Source organism: Gymnoscopelus braueri, assembly GCF_963280865.1.
Source record: "Gymnoscopelus braueri genome assembly, chromosome: 6".
NCBI classification, from domain to species: domain Eukaryota; kingdom Metazoa; phylum Chordata; class Actinopteri; order Myctophiformes; family Myctophidae; genus Gymnoscopelus; species Gymnoscopelus braueri.
In genome coordinates this window covers 6,165,081-6,172,739 of record NC_137607.1, presented here as the reverse complement: position 1 = coordinate 6,172,739, position 7,659 = coordinate 6,165,081, and positions in this window count along the sequence as shown.

The window sequence follows — 7,659 nt, the reverse complement described above, 5'->3', positions numbered from 1 at the left end:
TTCCCAGAACCAGTACAAGGTTCTTGATGTCTCTCTAACTCCCATCTCATTACCAGGACATTTTATTGGGTCTGTGATTTTTACTGGCGGAAATCCCAGGATGGCACTAAAGCTGTGGGGCCAGGAGTAGTGGAGCCCCCTTATTGTTCTGACAGACACTACTGTTGTGTCCCCCCCCCCCCCCCCCCCCGCTCTCTCTCTGCCTCCTCACAGCAGAGCTCACAGCCCTGGCAGTCCCACTTATACAGCAGCAGTATCCCAGTGCTTTTTACACATTAAGGAGTTAAAACTTTGGGGTGTGTCTTCCGCTGTTCAGATCGATGGCAGATGTCCCTCCAGCTGCCACTCATTAGTACTGCTGCGCTCAGTGGGGACAATGGCTCGATTTCCTTTTTGTTTCGGGGATGAAAAGGGAAGAGAATTGGATTAGCTTCGCCTTACAAGCAAAGCAATCCATCTTCATTGACTGATTTTCATTAATCGATTGATCTTACGGTGGTGGGGACATCCATCCAAATCCACGGTTTAATAACTGGACTTGTGATGAATGGAAACATAGATTTACTGTATATACAGTATATAGGCCTAGAGCAGGGGTCCCCAACCTGTGGCCTGCGAGTGTATTGCAAGTGAGCCCCCAAATAATTATCAAAAGACTACGATTCTTGTAGTAATACAACAATATTAATATGAAACATTTATGTAAAGAAATTCATGGTATTCCCTCTTTAAAATCTTGAAAATGAGTTGTCATTGTGATATGATGAATAGAAAGTTAAAGTATACTGCGTTAGTTTCCATTGATCCAAGGTGGAGCACAATCGATTGACTGATCATTAAAATAAACATGCTCTGTAAATGCACATGGCCCACCCATCTGACCACTTAACACGGTGGCACGCTGCCGTGTTAAGTGGTCAGATGGCTGGTGGGTGAAGAGTATATATGTCACAGTACGTTTGGAGAACCAGTACGATTGAAGACAGAGCGCTCGTTTTTAGGCACGGGGCTTCGGGGCGATGCGGGGCTTTTCGAGACAGGGTTTATTAGCGAGGCTCGCGAGGAGGAGGAGCTCCTCCTCCTTCTCCTTCTCCTCCTCCGTGTGTGTGTGTGTGTGTGTGTGTGTGTGTGTGTGTGTGTGTGTGTGTGTGTGTGTGTGTGTGTGTGTGTGTGTGTGTGTGTCAGGGAGAAACTAAAACAAAAGCCAGCAGAACACAATAAAAGTATCTTAACAGTCCACCTGATTCGAATGCTATCTGCATTGAATGGGGAAATAGGCGAGTTTATTAGACCTTTGAATGGGCGAAATAGGCGACCTACTTACCTACCCACGATTTATCAGACCATTCATTGGGTGTTATCAAGACATACTAACCTACCAACTGACATGACTTAATAGTTCAGTTTAGGTTTCGCTTTTGGTTTTGGACCCTGACGGAGGCGCGCAGTCACAGGCGAACTGTCACCCCGTGAAGGACCACAGAGGGAGCTAAGGCGACCGAGTTGCCGTCCTGAACGGTGTGACGTTCGCCTGTGCCTACTCAGCGCCGTTTGAGTTATGTACCGATAGGCACAGAATCGTAAATATTGTTGTGCGGACTGCTCCGCCTCCAAGTAGGTCAGTAGCTCCTGAATGAATGGTCTGATAAATCGCGGGTAGGTAGTAGCCTATTTCGCCCATTGAAAGGTCTAATAAACTCGCCTATTTCCCCATTCAATGCATTGATAGCACTCGAAGCCGGTCACACACGCGCGCACGTGTGTGTGTGGTCGCGGCAATATATGCTTGTGCACAAGCCTGGCTTGTGGCTCCCTCTAGTGTTGCTTCTACAGAATTGCTGGGTGGGTGGTAAAAACGAGCGAGCCTTCTTCAATCGTACTGGTTCTCCAATCATACTGTAACATATATATACGTGTTCCCCTGACCCCTTGGTGTTTCTACAGTGTGTGGGCCCACCCAATCACAATGAAATGAGAGGTAGTAAACTCTGGAGGCTGTAAAATGTTACAGCTCTTTTAACTGCTCGGCAAGTCACTGGTTTTAACTGCAGGCGAAATGTAGGTCTGAGTTGAGATACGTTCTTTCCCCTCTCTTGTCAGGTGTGTGTGGGTGTGTGTGCGTATGTGTGTGAGTGTGTGCGCGTGTGCGTGCGTGCGTGCGTGCGTGCGTGTGAGTGAGTGTTATTTAAGATGCCATAATACAAGGTGACAAACAAAGATAATGGCCTATGCTACTACATACAGGACTTTATTTAACTAACTGACCAACAATTTATAATAACAAACAAGATGCACTGCACACAAAACAGCTCACCACAAAACTGCTTGTCAAACGAACACAGTATCAGTCAGTATCATGTGACATGATACTGACTGATACTGACATGATACTGACCATGATACTGACATGATACTGACATGATACTGACCATGATACTGACCATGATACTGACATGATACTGATCATGATACTGACCATGATACTGACATGATACTGACCATGATACTGACATGATACTGACCATGATACTGACATGATACTGACCATAATACTGACCTGATACTGACCATGATACTGACCATGACTAATCATGATACTGACCATGATACTGACATGATGATCATGAATAATCATGATACTGTCACAGGAATGTCAGGCCATGTCACATCAGACCCCTCTCACAGCACTGAGTGACAGGAATGTCATGCCCTGTCACTCACAGGGCCTGACATCCTTAAGATGTTTGAACTTTAACAGTCACCACATGGTGAAATATTGGATATTTTTTTAATGAAATCATGTGAGACATTTAGATGAAAGAAATCACTGTTTGTTGGTGCTGTTACCACCTCATAGACATCTAGAATGTCACCCAGATCACATTGGTTCTTGTAAGCCAAACAAACAAAAGCCAAAAATAAATCTCGAACCATAAAAGCATGTATATTTACCCTTGTGTTTTTGTACCCAAATGTTCATCTGACAAGTAACTAATAACTAACAGCTGTCAATTAAATGTAGTGGAAAATACAACATTTCCCAATGTAATGCAAGGGAGTGGAAGTATTTAGCATCAAATGGAAAGTACAACTTGCCCACCTCAAACGTTTTGTACAGACAACAGACCTAGACATACCAGTGCATGTGTGTGTGAGAGAGAGAGAGAATGCATTTGTATCCCGTTCTGTCCCACGGGACACACCCATGTTGGCAGTAGGGGATGTTTTGGTCCTCTGGTAGTGGACCTCGGTGGATGACTTCAGATTCCAGGCATAGCAGACCTCGTACAAGTTATATAAAAGTCAATGGAATAAGGCAGGCGGCATCTGCCAAGCAGCGCTAGTCATCCCTACACACACACACACACACACACACACACACACACACACACACACACACACACACACACACACACACACACACACACACACACACACACACACACACACTTGTATTGCTATACTTTTGAGGACATTAACATTTTAGGACGGCGATTTTCTGAATGCCATTTTATGGGCATAACTCTAACCCCTAAACCTAACCTCTAAATGTCTAATCCTAACCCCTCCTAATTGTAAGTTTAACACCGCAAGTCTTCTTTAAAGGAATGGAATTCATGGATATGTTTTAGTTTTTGTCGCATTCCTAAGCCAATAATTTGATGACCAGCGGACCGGTGGGCAGAGGTTCCGGCAGGAGATACAAAGGAGACTCTTTGTGTCTTCTACCGGAACCGCTGCTGGTCATCAAATTATTGGCTTAGGAATGCGACAAAAACTAAAAGATATTCATGAATTCAAGTCTCCATTGGGTGACTAATCCATAGGAATTCATTTTGGGGGTGAACTATCCCTTTAACCATAAAACAACATTTTCTCTAATTTTTTCTTTCCTTCTCGGAAAATGGTCCATCATGTCTATTTCTCACATTCTAATTACTATACTTGTGGGGAACATTTGGGCCTCACAACTATAGTAATACAAGCACACGCACACACACACACACTCCAGGGCTGCCAACATTGGACTGGGGGGGGGGGGGCTTAAGCTTACAGTGTTTGTTATGAACTGTTCCACAGAAGTAACAGACTCTTGACTGCTTTACAATGATCAAAAACAGAGTCAACAGTAACAAAATAAACATTACAATATTTGGACTGTGAGAATCTAGGAATGATGGGTACAATTTCATCCATTTTTTAACATAGTAGATGTAATTTACTGTGTTCTGGTGAATTTTGGGAGTTTCTCCTGGATTCTCCCAAATCCAGGAGACTCCTGCAGGATCCAGGAGTGTTGGCAGTCCTGACATACACACACACACACACACACACACACACACACACACACACACACACACACACACACACACACACACACACACACACACACACACACACACACACACACACACACACACACACACACACACACACACACACACACACACACACGCACACTGTTCCTCTGAACAGTTCTAACAGTATAAGTAAGGGTAGAGGTGGATGTGTCGCTAGATGGGGGAAGCAGAGAATAAATTGGCGGCACAGCAACTGTGTCTGCATTTGATACAGGTCACTGGTGTGAGAACGTTTAGGAAAGATTACCAGCCCAGTCCTCTCTCACGAACAAAGAGCTGTTTATATGTTTTCTCCTCACTGCCTTTCTACCTTAACCTCTTAGACCCTCTAGACTTTGGTAAACTGGACCTGGGTTGTCTCTGTCCTTGGACAAGCTATTTTCCATCTACACCCAAATCTCTTGGCCAAAAATAGCCGATCTACAAGCTCACAACGAGGGAGCAATGTTTTACTTTAAGTAAAAGTTGCAATACCACGATGCAGAAATGCTTTGAAAAAGTTCTGATAAAGTTCTGTATTCAAAATCTTACATGAGGGTTTAGGGTTAGGGTGAGTAAAAAAGAACAAAACTATTGGCATAAAAAAAAGTAAAAGTACTCATTATGCAAGTTTTTTCAAAGGGTTTCAAAACTTGTCAAAGAACTGTCGAAAAATAGCCGATCTATGCATCGCATTGCTACACGTTGTGACCTTATAGATCAGCAAAACATTTTTGAAATAAAAATAAAATAGGACTTCAGTGTTTAATTTTGTGTAATAAAAATCTAAATTTGCAAAGTAGCCTAACTTCATCACTGTCCAAATACTTGGGGTAAAAAGTACAATGTTTGCCCCTGAGATGTAGTGTAGAGTATAAAGAATTGAAAAATGGAAATACTCTCAAACTTGTACTGAAGTACGGTCAATGTACTTAGTTACTTTACACCACTGTTGACTCCTGCCGTTCTCCTTTCCCAGTAACCTATGCAGTTTGTCTCTTATTGCTCTCCCTCCCTCCCTCCCTCCATTTACATGTGGTTTCACTCAACAACTACTCCTCTCTTGATTCTTGTCTTTCATCCGTCCCTCCATGATCCATCCATCCCTAATTTCCTCCCCCCTCCTTCCTCCTGTGTCCTCAGCCTCTCACCCTTCTGATATTTCCTGTGAGAGGACGTTGCCCAGGTCATAAATATTGCTCCCGTATTGCTCACTAGAAGTTCCTAAAACAAACACTTGCCAACTCACTCACTAACCTGTCCAGTGGTTCTCAAATAAGTACTCAGATATTTTATTTAAGTAAAAATAGCAATACCACAATATAAAAATGCTCTGTTACAAGTAAAAGGTTCAAAATGTTACTTGAGTAAAAAGTATTGGCATCAAAATATACTTACAGTAACAAAGGAAAAGTATAACATGTTTGAAAATAGCAGATCGGCTATTTTCAAATAGCCTATGTATAAAATAGGGCTAAAGTGGTTAATGTGTGTTTTATAATATAATAATTTATATCTGCAAAGTAACTAGTAACTCAAGTTTTCAAATAATTGTAATGGAGTAATAGTACAATAGCTATTCAATTAATCAAATATTGGGATAGTGGATCCAAACAAAACCCAAGGCTTCCATGGGGTGAGTAATTGATTGAGAAATAAGTCATGAACTATCCCTAAAGATAAGATAAACCTTCCCCTGGAGAATAATTCAGGTGTTATAGCAGCAACAGCAGAGAGAATGAAACACAGGATAGGTGCAGGTAAGACTACCTGCACCTATCCTGTGAAAAATAAAATAAAAGTCAAACAGTAAAGCACAGATTGAGTTTATCATGTTCCGCACTGAGAGCCAGGAAGTGACACACCAAGCCATCAGTGCAGTGTTTGTAGGCGGAAAGTAACTAAGCAAATGTTTCTATAGTTACTACATGTATATTATAAAACATACATTAACCACTTTAGCCCTATTTCATACATAGGCTATTTGAAAATCGTCGATCTACAAGCACAACGCGTCGCATTGCGATCTGCTATTTTCAAAAGATTTTATACATTTGAAAACTTGAAATGGGACATTCTGCATAATGAGTACTTTTACCTTTGGTACTTAAATACATTTTGATGCCAATACAGTTGTACTTTTACTCAAGTACATTTTGAATTCCGAACTTTTACCATTCAGAACCAATTTCCTAGAATTGGTTCTGAATGGAACCAATTCTAGAAAGTTATTTTGGTGGAAAAGGGGATTTACAGTATTGTTAATAATTTATTTGTTCCTGCCTTGTTGAACTCAGTGACTCATATTCCCCACCAGAACACCCCTATACTTCCCCTTCCCCTTGCCCTTCATATTCCCCACCAAAGCACCCCTATACTTCCCCTTGCCCTTCGGCCCCTTGGAGCCATGGATCTGGGTCAGTGGATGTTTGGGGGATCGGAGTTTGACCTTTAAGGTCAACAGAGATGGATGTCTGGCCGTCTGAACGTCTTTCAGAGAGGAGGAGAGGAGGAGAGGAGGAGAGAGGAGGAGAGGAGGAGAGGAGGAGAGAGGAGGAGAGAGGAGGAGAGGAGGAGAGGAGAAGAGAGGAGGAGAGGAGGAGAGGAGGAGAGAGGAGGAGAGGAGGAGAGGAGGAGAGAGGAGGAGAGGAGGAGAGGAGGAGAGGAGAAGAGAGGAGGAGAGGAGGAGAGAGGAGGAGAGGAGGAGAGGAGAAGAGAGGAGGAGAGGAGAACAGGAGAAGAGAGGAGGAGAGGAGAACAGGAGAAGAGAGGAGAGGAGGAGAGGAGGAGAGGAGAGGAGAACAGGAGAAGAGAGGAGGAGAGGAGGAGGAGAGGAGGAGAGGAGGAGAGGAGAACAGGAGAAGAGAGGAGAACAGGAGAAGAGAGGAGGAGAGGAGAACAGGAGAAGAGAGGAGAGGAGGAGAGGAGGAGAGGAGGAGAGGAGAACAGGAGAAAAGAGGAGGAGAGGAGAACAGGAGAAGAGAGGAGGAGAGGAGAACAGGAGAAGAGAGGAGAGGAGGAGAGGAGAACAGGAGAGGAGAAGAGAGGAGGAGAGGAGGAGAGGAGGAGAGAGGAGGAGAGAGGAGGAGAGGAGGAGAGGAGAAGAGAGGAGGAGAGAGAGGAGGAGAGAGGAGAGAGGAGGAGAGGAGGAGAGAGGAGGAGAGGAGGAGAGGAGGAGAGGAGAAGAGAGGAGGAGAGGAGGAGAGGAGGAGAGAGGAGGAGAGGAGGAGAGGAGAAGAGAGGAGGAGAGGAGAACAGGAGAAGAGAGGAGGAGAGGAGAACAGGAGAAGAGAGGAGAGGAGGAGAGGAGGAGAGGAGA